The 18,183-nt window shown below is 36.6% G+C and overlaps 1 long non-coding RNA gene across 1 annotated transcript in view; it reads right to left on the bottom strand.

Annotated features, from left to right (window-relative positions):
- LOC145504486 (uncharacterized) overlaps positions 1 to 6,225 on the bottom strand; it is a 77,573-nt gene extending 71,348 nt beyond the window's left edge. Inside the window, exon 1 of the long non-coding RNA XR_014052233.1 lies at positions 6,012 to 6,225. This is a non-coding gene — a long non-coding RNA (uncharacterized LOC145504486). The remainder of the gene's footprint in view (positions 1 to 6,011) is intronic.
- Between the last annotated feature and the right edge of the window lie 11,958 nt (positions 6,226 to 18,183).

Below are 18,183 nucleotides of genomic sequence, written 5' to 3'. Positions count from 1 at the left end.
ATGTACTGATATGCTAGCTGCATACAATCTTAAACTCTTAAAAAATTCCTCTTCATGGTCAGTAATCTACTAACGTGATGGCTATCTTTGAAAAATTTTAGACATTCACTCACCTCAGTTTGTAAATTTCACCTGCAAACTTTTAACCACATTTTTATCCTTGTGAAAGAACTCTGGCTTATTTACAAGCAAGATCACCTGAGATGATGGAATTCCACAATTAAATGGTATCCTGATGACTTCTTCCTTGAAATTTCTGAGGATTCCCCTAGTCAGCGTTAGTTTAGAGGATAATTTCAATATTGACTTCTGATATCTTTGTGTCAACATTAAACCCAAATTAAAGACTTCCAGGACATACAGTTTCATTGAGGGCCAAAGTCTACAGATTGTGACAAGAATTATTGGAGCTAATCCTCTCAAGATTCACATAGACCCATCAAAACCCTCATTAGGTATTTGCAGTACTCACTGAAAGCCCTAACTAGAAAAATGATGCCTCACAGCTTGTACTAGGACTTATAATAAATACTCCTATCCTTTCAGCCAAGAAAAACAGTGGAAGAGAGGGTTTGTTCAGAACCTCAGGGCCATCAATAAAATTGTTAGTATTTACTGTCCTGTGGTATAGAATCCAAATACTATCTCATCTTCAGAATCAGTTGAGGCTACATATGTTGTAGTTGCAATAATGTGTTCTGCTTACTGTGACCCTTTAAACCAAGATAGTCAACATCTGTTGCATTATTTCCTGGGAAGTCACAATATTTCTGGAATTTCCATCTCAGAAGTTGACTGATGCACTCTTTTACAAACTATTATTAGTAAAAGATCAACCATCTACATTTATACAGTATTTGGTGCTCAACAGCTATGTTTGAAGGATGAAATGATCTCTGAGATGAATTCCATTTATCTATCTGCTGTTTTATTTAAGAGAGACATAAAATTTAAACAAAAATAGTTACACTTCTATAAGAAGAAACTATATTATTTAGGGTGTATTCTATTTGAAGAAGGTAGATTCTTCAATCTGGACACACTATATGCCATGTAGAACATTCCCAGGCCAATCACTGTGGTAATTAAGAGGAGTATTTATGAGTTTTATTAGCTGCTGCAAGCAATAGTTTCTCAACTTCTCTGACATTTACTCAGTGCTCGAACTACTTGCAGCTCAAAACATGAGCAAGCATTTTAAGATGTAAAAGAAGCTATTCAGTAGCTTTCTTCGTAGCACCTATCATAAATTTTTCTATCTACACACACATGAATGGCCTGGGCAACTGATTCTGTCGTTTTTCAGTCAACTGTTCAGGACAACTAACTGAACCTGATAGAACTCATCAGACCTGTAGGTTACTGAAACATCTCTCGTGACCCAGTGTCGATAGCCAATTAGAGATGTCTAAGTCCAATTCTGTGTTTAACTTCCCAGGGTAGAGGTTCAGGGACTAAGGGACATGTTATCACGAAGAGATGATGTCAGGGGCTGCTTTTATCTTTTTTCAATGAGAACATCGTCATAAGGTCATGCTGAAAAAACATCTCATCTCATAGGTGTTTGATTTTATATCCTCATACATAGCAATAGTGCATTCAAAATGTCTTCATGAACAGTGATCAAGTTGATGTTTAAAATTGTGCTTTGTAAACTGGTTCACATGTTTAAGAAATTCATATAATTTTTCACTCAACAGTCATCAAATAGAAGACTTAACTTAAAAGGAAAATTTGTGACAGCTTTTGGTATAATTGGAAGTATTTTATTTTCTTAAATTTCAAGTCATGGCATTTGCCATATTCCAAGAAATATATTAGGCATTAGGGAAGTTGTTAGAATATATTTTTAAGTTTCTGATGATCTCAGTAGATAGTCTTTTTCCCACTTTATGTTTTTATGTATACATAATAAACATTCATGCTATAAGCTCTGAATAACATACCTACTAAATTACATAACTACTAAACTCTGACAAGGTGATACATAACAACTGACTGTTTTACAGCAGCTCAGATTAGTCCAAGAATATCATTTCCACATCACTGCTCTCAGCCAGCCAAAAAATGATGAAAATAAATCAGTTTGCTTCACATCAAAACCTCCAGTAATGCCCAAAGTGCTAAACAGCACCAGTTATACTTTTATTGAAGCCAGTTAAATCTTCTTTAAAAGACACAGAATGAATCTGCAAATGAACACTAAAAACTTCCTTATTTACAATTAGGGACTTTTCAATAACTTTGAATACCCTTTATGGTGTTCTTAAAAATTTTAAAAAGCTCTTTCACTAAGCACTGTAAATAGCTAATAATAATATTAGTGATAACAAAAGCATCAATAAACTTAAAAGAGCAATATTTTTAAAGGCCAGGCAAAAGTTCAGTATTCTAGCCCTATTCTAATCAAGTAATCAAGATTCAACGATATATTCAAGAGAAAATATTGTCTCCTGAATATCAATCCTTTGTCACAAAGAACTTTTAGTATTTATACAGAAATCATAATTTTAGAGACAAATCCTGTTTATCCAAGTCCAACGGAACAGTTCATTAAACTTCATTTCTATCATTTGTATCTGTAGTCATATGCATATAGTACTTTAAGAACATACCTTAAGAGTACAGGTATCTCATTTCAAACAAACAGTAAAACATAACCAGTATAAATTATAATTAATGAAAAGGCATTTGTACAGTATTTTAATTTTTGAAAATTAGTATGCTCTTTTTCAAAAACTAAAGGGCTTTCTATATCTGTTACACAATTTCCTTGTGCTTTATATTTTTCTAGGTTGCTATGTATACCTGTTAACATATGGAACATTTTTCACACTAGTTAACTATGAACAAAGTGTTCAAGTGCTAACCACAAATTTTCTAGGCTTTTACCTACAATGGATATTAACCAAACTTCATTAAATATAAATATTTAAACTTAAAGCTTTCATCTAGAAATGAAATAGCTAACACTGTGACTGATCATATAAAAATGTTGCTATTTCACAGTGATTACAATATTTACAAAATAGGAACTCAAACAATGATGCAAATTTGAACATTTTTGTTTGGGGAAGATTTTTGTTTTGTTTTTTTAATTCCCTTTTTATTTTCTAGTTTGAAATGGCAAACATAGAAATTTTTTTATTAAGTTACTAGTGTTTGTGCATAATCTGAAATCTCAAGTGTAATTTGTTATACCTTTTATTATACAACCCCCTTTACAACTGTGGTGATGACCAATCCCTAATATAACATGACAGCAGAACATATAATTTTCTGTGTCTATATCATAGCTGCTTCTTCCTGAAAAAGAAACCATAAACTTTCAATACTGAAAATGTGTTTAAGTTTAAACTTGATGAAAACTCTTTCAGACACATACATTTCAAGATAAAGGAACAGAATATTATAGCAACCCATCTAGTTTACCAATCTGAACATGTCTGGGTCAGCCATGAGCCCCATTGCAGCCCATTTTCTAAATTGCTATAAATGGATTCCCTGCTTCCCCCAGTCAGGACACTACTGAATCTCTGTTACAGAAGTGTTCCCACACCGCTTCGCAAGCTTGATAGACTCAGCTTGTCCTCTAGTTACTTCCCTGTTATCTTTGTGAGACTAATGTTTTTTATGCTAAATAACTTCTGGGAGTCAACAAAGAAGAAATTTTAAAAAAAAAGTCACAAAAATCTTTCTCACATTTATAGAAAGAGTTAGAGATAACATAGATATATTTTTAAGGTAATAATTTTTACATAGAATTCCTAAGCACATGAGAACTCCTAGGCACAAGATTCTAGATATCCAACAGAAATAATTTTAAAGTTTTCACTTATGACAATTTTTTTTATTTTCTAAAAAGAAAAGAAAAGGATTATAATCCTAACTTAAAGACTTTCCCTCAGTGAAAACTGGCAAGTCTTTACTTACAAAACATTTCAGACCACAAAAGTACCAAAAAATGAGATTAATAAAAGCAATGATATTATAATTGATTTAATCTAATTTGAACCAGTTAAAAAATGCTAAACTCATGAGAAATTTAACATGGGTCATACAGTGCAAATTTTTCTAACTTATATTCAGAGATACAACTCAGTAAGTAGTTATTAAATACATGGTAAGTTTTATTTTATTACCTATGTATTTGAGCTATATTAAAAGGTGGGAAAAACTGAGAACTTTGTTTATAATGATTATACCTGTAATATATATAGGTAGAAAGGTAAAACAATCCCCCACATTTTGTCTCCTATATTCCCCTTGTACAGGCAGAACCTGTGAATATAATGAGCTATCACTCTTGGGATTATGTTGCACTGTGTAGAAAAACAGACACATTCTTATTGGAGCTAACAATCAACCCAAAGAGTTTTCTTTGACTGACATCAGAGGAAGACTTAAGAAAGATGTCCTGCTGGTCTGGAGGAAAGCAAGCAGCCATGTTGGAAATTTCTTTTGGGGAAAGGACAGTTTCTAATTGGTGAGAGAAGCTTCATACCAGCAGTCATCAGTGAACAGGCAAGAAAATGAACTCTTTCAACAACCAGTGTGTTTCTGCAAGAGGATCCTGAGCCCAAGATGAGAAAGATAGCAATGGGCACGTGTAGATTTAAGCTTTGTGAGACTCCGCATCTCCTGCATTGGCAGGTGGATTCTTTATCACTGTACCACCTGGGAAGCCCTGCTCTAGATTAGACTAAAGTTTTTCATTTGGGTATTCAGGCTCTACTGGGCATTGTTTTTGTTGTTTCATTAAGCAATAATTCTATAAAATTACAATTCATATTGCCACAAAATGTTAGTACATGTGCTTATATTTGTATTTACTTTTGCTTTGGATCAGCATAAAGTCAAATCTAACTTAAGATTGATGATTTTTTAGTCCAATGGTAAGAAATGTTGGAAGAACACCACTTGATATGTGAATGCAGCACTTTAAAAGAATCTGGACTGTTTAATCGAGCACCCTGTTAATTTTGGAACAAGAGATACTGCAATTTTTTTTATTGCACTGCTTTGTAACAATTCATTATAAGAAACTGAAATATGGTAAAGTGAAAAAATGGGTTTTTGTCTTCCAGCAATCATTGAATTAGATACCCACTTGATGTATATTTCAATTAGAATGAAACACTAATTCTTTTAAAGTGGGACAGGCAGCTTTGCAAAGTTGTTAAATAATATATCATCAGAATGGAATTTGAGAACTGATGTCTTAAAATGTATTTTGGTGGTACAACTGATTTCTTATTTTACCTAACTAGCAAATAAATTTTGTCTTTATTAATATGTTTTGAAGAATATTTATACACATAGACATTTTCTGCATTCTCACATCAACACACACAAATAGATTAAGTATATATCAGAAATTTTATCAAGCTAGCTTTCTTTACCTGCATAAGCAAAAAGAACAAGTTTTGGAATTTCAAGAGTTTCATCTTAACTGATTTTCTCCAGTCTAAAGAATACTGTTGCCAAATATTGGTTTAAAAAAACATCTTTCTTTTTCTTTAGTCATAGATAAAATTTTTCATAATGAATTGAACCTGAACTTCCCATTTTACATAAAACAACAAAGATACCAGTCACACAGGTGGACTATTCACTTGCACTCCAAATCACAAACCTTCTCTGAAGATGACCAATACCAGTCCCAAACAAACATTTTCCCAACATAAGCAGTCCTCAATGGTAGACAGACATCAAAATCAAATTGGCAAAATGCCCAAACGACACAAATGTCCAAATGGCCAAAATGCTCACAAATAGGAAGGTTGCCTGGCTCCTCACCAGTGGACTTACCCAGTCTAGGAGTTCATCAGTTCATCCCAAATTCATTTTTCATTTCTACCAACTGAAAGCAAAAGTCAGCATCCAGTGCAGAGCAGGGGAGAAACAGGAAGGATTCCCAAAACAAAAGATTTTGGCAGCTGCTGAGAATGACCCCTAAAATCCCAGTCATGGGGTGGCTAGCCATGAGCAGCTGGCCCCTCGCCACTTACCAACTTATCTTTTCGAGGAGACCCAGAGAAGCCTTACACCATGAGAGCAGAGCCCCACGTGGCACACCAAAATCTGTTACTGAACCAAGGTCTGGCTGCTTGCTGCTCAAAAGCCATTAAAGAGATTGTTGGTGGAAAGGCAAGTTAATTTTATTTCAGATGCCAGCAACTGAGCAGGGAGGGCAGACACCTGTCCAAAGGCCCACTCCCCCACTGACAATCAGGGCAAGAGCTTTTATAGACAGAAGGAGAGAGCTACATGCGGAAGCAGTGCAGGCAGCTCCAGACAGTCATCTGGAAATTGGTCATCGGTGGTCTGACCAGCGCTGTCTTGGTTATTTTTGGTACAGTTAATCTTCAGTTCCAGGGACGGTTTGTTCTTGGACGGCTAATTCTTGGAACTGTGGCAGCTTATGTCATGGCTATAGTCTGGTCACCATATAATCAGCTTCTCCCACCTGGTGGAGGTTTCAGTACATATAAGACAACTCACAGGATATGCCTCAGAATATTATCTATAGCCCTTGAGGAGGAACTGAAGGTCCTTGACCATGCTTAATTATTATTACTTATTATCAATACAATTATTAATAATAATAGTACAATTAATGCAATCATTACCACATTATTATTATTTGGTCTACTTTGACTGTTTTCCTTTCTTTCTGAATTTTCTCACTTCTCTAATTAAACTTACTCTTTGGCTAAAGTTTTTCCACAGACCAAAGGCAGGCTGAGGACGTGTAGGGGCAAGACCATAAAATCTTGCTCCATTTCAAAAGGTCTGTGGAATAATGAATGAGTGAAAAACAAATAAACTAAAAATATCTTGACATACAATGATGAAGTTTTAAAATGAGAATCCTAAATATCTTCTGATATTTGGTGGAGGTTTGTAGATATTTTAAAATCAGCTTAACAAGAAAAGGACAAATGCCATTGCGTATGTTTGTATGGTCACTAGAGCATTTCCTGAAAAATTGAAACACTAATTTTCCATATGTATATAAGTGGTTGGGCCTTCCCGATGGCTCAGTGGTAAAGAATCTGCCTGCTAATTCAGGAGTTGCAAGAGACTCAGGTTCTATCCCTGAATCAGGAAGATCATTTGGAGGTGGGTGTGGCAACCTACTCCAGTATTGTTGCCTGAAGAATTCCAGGCCAGAGGAGCCTGCAAGGGTACAGTCCATGGGGTCACAACGAATTGAACATGACTGAAGCAACTTAACACTCCTGTATGCATATAAGGGGAGAAGGAAATGGCAACCCACTCCAGTACTCTTGCCTAGAGAATTCCGTGGACAGAGGAGCCTGGTGGGCTGCTGTCCATAGGGTCGCACAGAATAGGACACGACTGAAGTGACTTAGCATGCATGCATGGACTGGAGAGGGAAATGGCAACCCACTCCAATATTCTTGCCTGGAGAATCTCAGGGACAGAGGAGCCTGGTGGGCTGCCGTCTAAGGGGTCACACAGAGTTGGACACGACTGAAGTGACTTAGCAGCAGCAGCAGCATGCCCAAAAGTGGTTAAATAACTTTTAGTATACTGATATTATGAAAAATTGTTCAGGTATTAAAAATAAAACTGAAAGATACTGATATAGAAAGAATTATGAAACAAAATAGGTTAGAGAAAACAAATCACAGCATACAAAGATACATGTAGTATTTACACTTTAAGAGGATTTATTTATGTATTATGTGCTTTTAAAATATTTTTTGGTTGCATCAGGTCTTGGTTGTGGCATGTGGGAGATTCATTGAGGCATGAAGGAATTTTCATTGTGGTGACAAACTTGCTGGCTGTGGCTCACAGTCTTAGTCACTCTGAGTCATATGGGATACCAGTTTCCCAACCAGGGATTGAACCCACGTCCCCTGCATTGCATGGCAGATTCTTAACCATTGGACCACCAGAGTAGTCCCTTGTGCCTGCATATTTTTAATATAAGGTCAGAATGTATATTTACATATGATTTTACATATTATTTGAATTATGGAGGACAAGGATATAATAATATAACTACAGTATAGTAAAGTTATAAATGTGTACATGTAGCTCTCTATTGATATATTTAGGAATTCTAAAGTATATATAATATGAAATATATAATAATATGTACACACATATATACATACATTTACAGTTTTTAAAATGTATTCTCTTTGGAATTACTCTAGGCTATAAATATAAAGGTGATTTCTGTATGTAGTAGGATTTTATTTGATTTTTAGTTTATACTTTACAAGTTTCCATACTGTTTAATTTTTGAAAGTTGATATTATATTTTAATAAATATATTTTTATTTTTGTATTTTATTTTTGAAAGAAGCTCTGCATTTTATGTCTTCATATTTTTTGTGTGTGCAAAATCTTTATTGTATCCTAAAGGGAATACCAAAACATGTATACTGTTTCCAGTTTAAAAATATTTGTCCATAAATATAGCACATAGCAGTTTTTAATGATTATTACCCACCATATCTTATCCCTGAATTTTATACCATTATTTTATCATTTTATCACTAATTTATTGTTAACTTGCTATGACCAATGCGTTCTCTTGGCAGAACTCTATTAGCCTTTGCCCCACTTCATTCTGTACTCCAAGGCCAAATTTGCATGTTACTCCAGGTATTTCTTGACTTCCTACTTTTGCATTACAATCCCCTATAATGAAAAGGACATTTTTGGGGGTGTTAGTTCTAGAAGGTCTTATAGGTCTTCATAGAACTGTTCAACTTCAGCTTCTTTGGCATTACTGGTCGGGGCATAGGCTTGAATTACTGTGATATTGAATGGTTTGCCTTGGAAATGAACAGAGATCATTCTGTTGTTTTTGAGAGTGCATCCAAGTACTGCATTTTGGACTCTTTTGTTGACTATGATGGCTACTCCATTTCTTCTAAGGGATTCCTGCCCACAGTAGTAGATATAATGGTCATCTGAGTTAAATTCACCCATTCCAGTCCATCTTAGTTCGCTGATTCCTAGAATGTCAATGTTCACTCTTGTCATCTCCTGTTTGACCACTTACAATTTGCCTTGATTCATAGACCTAACATTCCAGGTTCCTATACAATATTGCTCTTTACAGCATCTAATCTTGCTTCTATCATCTGTCCCATTCACAACTGGGTGTTGTTTTTGCTTTGGCTCTATCCCTTCATTCTTTCTGGAGTTAATTCTCCACTGATCTCCAGTAGCATATTGGGCACCTACTAAACTAATATCACGGTATCTGGTCCCATCACTTCATGGCAGATAGATGGGCAAACAGTGGAAAAAATGGTGACTTTATTTTTCTGGGCTCCAAAATCACTGCTGATGGTGATTGCAGCCATGAAATTAAAAGACTCTTACTTCTTGGAAGGAAAGTTTTGACGAACCTAGACAGCGTATTAAAAAGCAGAGACATTACTTTGCTAACAAAGGTCCATTTAGTCAGGGCTATGGTTTTTCCAGTGGTCATGTATGGATGTGAGGGTTGGACTATAAAGAAAGCTGAGTGCCAAAGAATTGATGCTTTTGAACTGTACTGTTGGAGAAGACTCTTGGGAGTCTCTTGGGCTGCAAGGAGATCCAACCAGTCCATCTAAAGGAGATCAGTCCTGGGTGTTCATTGGAAGGACTGATGTTGAAGCTGAAACTCCAATACTTTGGTCACCTGATGTGAAGAGCTGACTCATTGGAAAAGACCCTGATGTTGGGAAAGATTGAGGGCAGGATGAGAAGGGGATGACAGAGGATGAGATGGTTGGATGGCATCATCGACTCGATGGACATAGGTTTGGGTGGACTCCGGGAGTTGGTGATGGACAGGGAGGCCTGGCGTGCTGTGGTTCCTGGAGTCGCAAAGAGTCGGACACGACTGAGCGACTGAACTGAACTGAATTAACTTGCTTGAAATTAAGGACACATAATTCTAATCCTTGTTCAGGAAAAGTATGGAGAAGGAATGAATGTTAACTTTTATCAACTGGCTTTCAATATATTTTAAATTAGAATAAGTAAATAGTTGTACGTATTTGTGCATGCATGCTTGAATGTCAAATCACTTCAGTTGTGTCCAACTGTTTGCAGCCCTATGGACCATAGCTTGCCAGTCTCCTCTGTCCATGGGATTCCCCAGGCAAATGGGTTGCCATGTCCTCCTACAGGGGATCTTTCTGATCCAGGGCATCTCTTGTGTCTCCTGCATTGGGAGGCAGGTTCTTTCCTGCTAGCACCTAGGAAGGAAGCCTCCAACATATGGCTATATAGTTCATAAATACATGTAATTCATATGTATCTTCTAGGTCTGCTGACTTTCCTAATAAAGTCGCTATTCCTTTCCCCAACACCCCATCATCTCTTGAGTGATTAGCCTTTCATTCTCCTAGCAGTATGTTTGGATTCAGTAACACCACTAGATTATAAATTCCGTAAAGCTCCATGAGGGAAAAGACTGTCTGTTTTGATGAAGTTTTTCACTCCACTATGTAAAACAGGATGCAGTATGTTTTTAGGCACTCAAATATATATACTGGATAATTTGCTTATTGCTTTTATATAATTCTGGATTTGATTTTCTGATTTTTTTTTTCTAATTTTTTGTTTAATTTTCAATATTAAGTAATTGGACACTTGGGGAGACCATCTGTGATAGGTTTTTTAACTTGACTACCTACATTGAATTAATTGACACAGCATTTTTCTATTTCTTCTTTAGATAATAGTTTGTGAAAATAGCATTTTCTGAAATTTTAAGAGATTTTACTTATAAAACCATTTAAATTTGAGCTGTTTTCAAGATTGTTTCTAAAAAGAATAAAGATTTATGGAGGTGTATATGACATACAATAAATGGCACATATTTTGTGTGCTATGTTAGAACTTGCAAAGACATTTCATTGAAGAAAATATATACTTAGGCAATGAGTTCATGAAAAAGAAATGAAATTAGGAAATCTATTAGGATAGCTATTATCAAAAAAAGTAGAAAGTAACAAATGTTGGTAAGAATGTGGAGAAATTGAAACCCTTACACACTGCTGGCAGGAATGTAAAAATGGTGCAGCAGCTATGGAAAATAATATGATGGTTCCTTTAAAAGCTAAAAATAGAATTTCTATCAGTTCACTTCAGTCACTCAGTCATGTCTGATTCTGTGACCCCATGAACTGCAGCATGCCAGGCTTTCTTGTCCATCACCAACTCCTGGCATTAACTCAAATTCATGTCCATCAAGTCAGTGATGCCATCCAATCATCTCACCCTCTGTCGTCCCCTTCTCTTCCCACCTTCAATCTTTTGCAGCACTGAGGTCTTTTCAAATGAGTCAGTTCTTTGCATCAGTGGACAAAACTATTGGAGTTTCAGCTTCAGCATCAGTTCTTCCAATGAATATTCAGGACTGATTTCCTTTAGACTGGTTGGATCTCCTTGCTGTCCAAGGGACTCTCAAGAGTCTTCTCCAACACTACAGTTCAAAAGCATCAATTCTTCGGTGCTCAGCTTTCTTTATAGTCCAACTCTCACATCCATATATGACTACTGGAAAAACCATAGCTTTGACTAGATGGACCTTTGTTGGCAAAGTAATGTCTTGGCTTTAAAATATGGTGTCTAGTTTTGTCATAGCTTTTCTTCCAAGGAGCAGGTGTCTTTTAATTTCATGGCTGCAGTCATCATCTGCAGTGATTTTGGAGCCCAAGAAAATAGTTTGTCATTGTTTCCATTGTTTCCCCATCTATTTGCCATGAAGTCATGGGACCAGATTACAAGATGACAACATTTTTTGAGTGTTGAGTTTTAAGCCAACTTTTTCACTCTCTTCTTTCACTTTTATCAAGAGGCTCTTTAGTTCTTCTTCACTTTTTGTCATAAGGGTGGTGTTATCTGTGTATCTAAGATTATTGATATTTCTTCCAGCAATCTTGATTCAAGCTTGTGCTTCATCCAGCCTGGCATTTTATATGATGTACTCTGCATATAAGTTAAATAAGCAGGGTGACAATATACAGCCTTGACATACTCCTTTCCCGATTTGGAACCAGTCTGTTGTTCCATATCCAGTTCTAACTGTTGCTTCTTGACCTGCATACAAATTTCTCAGGAGGCAGGTCAGGAGGTCTGGTATATCCATCTCTTGGAGAATTTTTCAGTTTGTTGCGATCTGCACAGTCAAAGGCTCTGGGGTAATCAATAAAGCAGAAGTAGATGTTTTTCTGGAACTCTCTTGCTTTTCCTATGATCCAGTGGATGTTGGCAATTTGATCTCTGGTTCCTCTGCCTTTTCTAAATCCAGCGTGAACCTCTGGAAGTTCATGGTTCACATACTGTTGAAGCCTGGCTTGGAGAATTTTGAGCATTACTTTGCTGGCATGTTAAATGACTGACCCAGACTTCCCTGTGTGTGTCCAGTAGTCTCCAGCAGAGGTATGGGTCAGTGGTGGCATGCTGCAGTGTTGGGGGCACTGAGTGAAGCAGTGCGTGTAGAAGACCTCTTGAAGTAGGTTGCCATTATCTTCATTAAAGCAGTTTGGTCTTTAATTAATTAGAATTATAATTTGGTCTTTAATTAATCATATTTTGTTCTTAGGTCAAACAACAAGGAGGGAACACAGCCTCACCAATCGACAGAAAATTGGATTGAACATTTACTGAGCATGGCCCTGCCCATCAGAACAAGACCCAGTTTCCCCCTCAGTCAGTCTCTCCCATCAGGAAGCTTCCATAAGCCTCTTGTCCTTCTCCATGGAAGGTGGATAGATTGAAAACCACAATCCCAGAAAACTAATCAAACTTATCACATGGACCACAGCCTTGTCTCATTCAATGAAACTATGAGTCATGCCATGTAGGGCCGCCCAAGATGGGTGGGTTATGGTGAAGAGTTCTGACAAAATGTGGTCCACTGGAGAAGGAAATGGCAAACCACTTCAGTATTCTTGCCTTGAGAATCCCATGAACAGTATGAAAAGAATTTCCATAAGATCCAGCAATTTTACTTCTGGATCTAAACCCAATTAATTGAAAGCAGGAACTCATTTGTATACCCATGTTCATTTAAGTATTATTTGCAATTACCAAAAGGTGGAAGCCACCTAAGTGTTGATTGATGGATGAATGGATAAACAAGTGTAGTATACAGACAAGGGCTTCTCTGGTGGCTCCAATGGTAAAGAACTCATCTCCTATGCCAGAGACCTGGGTTCGATCCCTGGGTTGGGAAGATCCCTGGAGGAGGAAATGGCAACCTACTCCAGTATTTTTTTTTAATTGAATGATAATTGCTTTACAGAATTTTGCTGGTTTCTGTCAAACCTCAACATGAATCAGCCATAGGCATATATATATATCACCTCCCTTTTGAACCCCCCTCCCATCTCCCTCCCCATCCCACCCCTCCAGGCTGACACAGAACCCGCATTTCAGTTTCCTGAGACATAGAGCAAATTCCCGTTGGCTATCTATTTTACATATGGTAGTGTAAGTTTCCTTGTTACTCTCTCCATACATCTCACCCTCTCCTCCCCTCTCCCCATATCCATAAGTCTATTCTCTATGTCTGCTTCTCCATTGTTGCCCTGTAAATAAATTCTACAGTACCATTTTTCTAGATTCCATATATATGCGTTAGAATATGGTATTTATCTTTTTCTTTCTGACCCACTTCACTCTGTATAATAGGTTCTAGGCTCATCCACCTCATCAGAACTGACTCAAATGTGTTCCTTTTTATGGCTGAGTAATATTCCATTGTGTGTATGTACCTCAACTTCTCTATCCATTCATCTGTCGATGGACATCTAGGTTGCTTCCATGTTCTAGCTACTGTAAAGAGTGCTGCAATGAACAATGGGATACATATGTCTCTTTCAATTTTGGTTTCCTAAGTGTATATGCCTAGGAATGGAATTGCTGCGTCATATGGTGGTTTTATTCCTTTTTTTTTTTTTTTAAGGAATCTCCATACCATCTTCCATAGTGGCTGTATCAATTTACACTCCCACCAACAGCACAAGAGCATTCCCTTTTCTCCACACGCTCACTAGCATTTATATACTATAAAACTGTAAAACTCTTAGAGGAAAACATAGGCAGAACACCCAATGACATAAATCAAAGCAAGATCCTCTATGACCTGCCTCCTAGAGTAACAGAAATAAAAACAAAGTAAATAAGTGGGACAAGATTAAACTTACAAGCTTTTGCATGGCAAAGGAAACTATGAGTTATGCCATGCAGGGTGAAAGCAAGGTGAAAAGACAACACTTAGAATGGGAGAAAATAATAGGAAATGAAACAACTGACAAAGGGTTAATTTCCAAAATATATAAACAACTCACACAACCCAATACCAGAAAAACAAACAACCCAATCAGAAAATGGGAAAAAGACCTAAACAGACATTTCTTCAGAGAAGACATACAGATGGATAACAAACATATGGAAAGATCCTCAACATTACTCATTATTCAGTTCAGTTCAGTCGCTCAGTCGTGTCCGACTCTTTGCGACCCCATGAACTGCAGCACGCCAGGCCTCTCTGTCCATCACCAACTCCCGGAGTCTACCCAAACCCATGTCCATCGAGTCGGTTATGCCATCCAACCATCTCATCCTCTGTCATCCCCTTTTCCTCCCACCCCCAACCCTACCCAGCATTAGGGTCTTTTCCAATGAGTCAACCCTTCGCATGAGGTGGCCAAAGTATTCGAGTTTCAGCTTCAACATCAGACCTTCCAATGAACACCCAGGATTGATCTCTTTTAGGATGGATTGATTGGATCTCCTTGTAGTCCAAGGGACTCTCAAGAGTCTTCCCCAACACCACAGCTCAAAAGCATCAATTCTTCGGCGCTCAGCTTTCTTCACCGTCCAACTCTCACATCCATACATGACCACTGGAAAAACCATAGCCTTGACTAGAGGTACCTTTGTTGGCAAAGTAATGTCTCTGCTTTTAAATATGCTATCTAGGTTGGCCATAACCTTCTTTCCAAGGAGTAAGCATCTTTTAATTTCATGGCTGCAATCACCATCTTCAGTGATTTTGGAGCCCAAAAAAATAAAGTCTGATACTGTTTCCACTGTTTCCCCATCCATTTCCCATGAAGTGATGGGACAAGATGCCATGATCTTAGTCTTCTGAACGTTGAGCTTCAAGCCAACTTTTTCACTCTCCTCTTTCACCCTCATCAAGAGGCTCTTTAGTTCCTCTTCACTTTCTGCCATAAGGGTGGTGTCATCTGCATATCTGAGGTTATTGACATTTCTCCCGGCAACATTGATTCCAGCTTGTGTTTCTTCCAGCCCAGCGTTTCTCATGATATACTCTGCTTATAAGTTAAATAAGCAGGGTGACAATATACAGCCTTGACGTACTCCTTTTCCTATTTGGAACCAGTCTGTTGTTCCATGTCCAGTTCTAACTGTTGCTTCCTGACCTGCATGCAGGTTTCTCAAGAGACAGGTCAGATGGTCTGGTATTCCCATCTCTTTCAGAATTTTCCACAGTTTATTGCGGTCCACACAGTCAAAGGCTTTGGCATGGTCAATAAAGCAGAAATAGATGTTTTCCTGGAACTCAGTTGGTTTTTTGACGATCCACTGGATGTTGGCAATTTGATCTCTGGTTCCTCTGCCTTTTCTAAAACCAGCGTGAACATCTGGAAGTTCACGGTTCACCCATTATTAGAGAAATGCAAATCAAAACTACAATGAGATATTACCTCACACTGGTCAGAATGCCCCTCATCAAAAAGTCCACTACAGTATTCTTGCCTGGAAGTCCCCATGGACAGAGCAGCCTGGTGAGCTATAGTCCATGGGATTGCAAACAGTCAGACATGACTGAGCAACTAAGCACAGCACGGTATACAGATGCAATGTAATATTATTTAGTTCTAAAAAGAAAGGAAATTCTGACACATATCACAACATGAATGAACCTTGAAAACATTATGCTAACTTAGATAAATCAGTCAAAAAGGACACATATTTTATGATTCCTCCTTTGTGAAGAACCTAAAGTAATCAAATTCATAGAACTACAAGTAGAATGATGGTTTCCTATACCTCGTGGTGGGGTGGTGATGAGTTATACTTTATGAATACTTAGTATAGTTTAGCAAGATGAAAAAAGTTTTGGAAATGAGAGTTGGCTATGGCTGCACAAAAAAGTGAACGTAACTAATACCACTAAATGGTACACCTAAAAATGATTTTTTAAGTACATTTTGTTTTATGTATTCTTTGCCGCCATAAACAAAATAAAAATTATAAAGGAAGTAAGTCGCTTTACCTATGTATAATAGCAAAATACAGATTTAATTTTCTTTAATTTTACATGAAATTTATTATAAAATCAACTTAACCTAAATTTCCTGGTGCTTTATCGTCATCTTTTGAGGCATATTTTTATTTTATTCATCAAGAGCTTTGTACCATATTTACATAGTTTCTCAATCCTAAGTAATAGCCGTCAACAACATTTTTTTTAAAAATAGCAATTGATGTCTGTCATTATAGGAAGGAAAGTTTTATGAGTCTTTTGGTAACTTTCATTTTATTGTGTGCTTAATTTTATATGTTTTAGGGGATCAATATAAAGACAAAAATTAACTCAAAGTTCATAAAATATAGGCAGCAACTTCCAAGCACATGTAACAATAGTTCACTGATTGAATATTTTATAATTCTTATCTAACTTAATCTTCACATGGAATGAGTATTATTATTTTCATTTTACAGAGTAAGGAATAAAGAAACAAAGTTAAATACATTCCCTAAAATCACCCCATTCTTGCATCTCAGACTTGAAATAAAGTTTTAAAAAATATTGTTACCGATTTTCACTAATGCTAATGATTTGTACTTTCTGTCACATTTGTTGCTTCCACAGGCATAACAGTGTGTGAGTATGTGAGTGTGTGCATTGTGTGTGCATCCATGACAGCTCTTTTGAAGATAGTTGTACTTAATTCTTACATATCATCTAGAAATTTTATACAGATAGATGATTAGCAAAGGCAGCATTTACCTTTGTTTTCTTGAGTGATTTATCTTACAGTGTACAAGTCAGTCACTAGCAGCATGCCTTAAGTTAGAGAAACAACGATTCTTCAAAGGGAAAAAAAAAATATTTTTATTGTCAATAAGCAATATGTGACATGCTTAGTATTCACTTCATGCAACTTTTAATTTAGAAGTGAAAACTTATGTTCCCATAGGAAATAGCTCACTTTCTGCACAAAGTATTACATTTTTGTGATTTACTGAAGTATTAACATGGAAATGGTGATGTTAAACAATACTTTTGATAGCTCTAAAAGTGTAGTGGGAATCATGATTTCATAAGAAGAAAATTAGTTATGTAGGTAACATTATTGTATAATTTCCCTCAAGATCTCTACATCAGGATAGGTTTTATTATATCCTAAAACAAGTTGCCTACATTCACTTTAGCTATAAAGTAATGCTGAATACAAAAATATCATAAGGCAGCTCACAGTGCGAGCAAAGACATCTGTTAATGGTACCATGAATAGCTATGAACTGAGGTGCTCAAATGGCTTTGCCAGCAAAGTATTGCCTCCTAATTTATTTTTATAGCAAATGGAAGTCTCATTTTTTATGGTTGGGTAGTTTGCATTCAAATGTACCAATAACTTCAAATGCAATCAGTTCTACACAGCATGCTTTATCGTAGAGCATAAGATAAAATTGCTAATGGTCCGTTGATGGGAAGACATCTTCTTCATCAGCAAATTTGTCTCATTCTTTGTTTTTCTGTATATAAGGTAATTTAAAAATACTATGTATCTATTTATAGAAGTATTTAAGAGACTGATTTTATATTAAGTTGATATAATTCCAAATTGTGTAAATCTGAAATAAAATGTATATTTTCTCTCTTTGGATCCCGAAATGTTTAATTTACATTCAGTTATGCTGTAACAGAAATTTATTTTTGAAAGGATTTTTACTTAGGAAAACTATTTGCTATGGACTGAATTCTTTCCCCTTAGTTGCTATGTTTGTCATCACCCATAATGTGACTGTATTTGGAGAGAGGACCTAGTAGAGGGTAATTAAAGCTGTGAAAAGTGAAAGTTGCTCAGTCGTGTCCAACTCTTTGTGACCCAGTGGACTACACAGTCCATGGAATTCTCCAGGCCA

Source organism: Giraffa tippelskirchi, chromosome 1 (genome assembly GCF_054371585.1).
Source record: "Giraffa tippelskirchi isolate mGirTip1 chromosome 1, T2T-mGirTip1v1.2.pri, whole genome shotgun sequence".
Lineage (NCBI taxonomy): Eukaryota > Metazoa > Chordata > Mammalia > Artiodactyla > Giraffidae > Giraffa > Giraffa tippelskirchi.
This window is presented reverse-complemented; position numbering and strand designations above follow the sequence as displayed.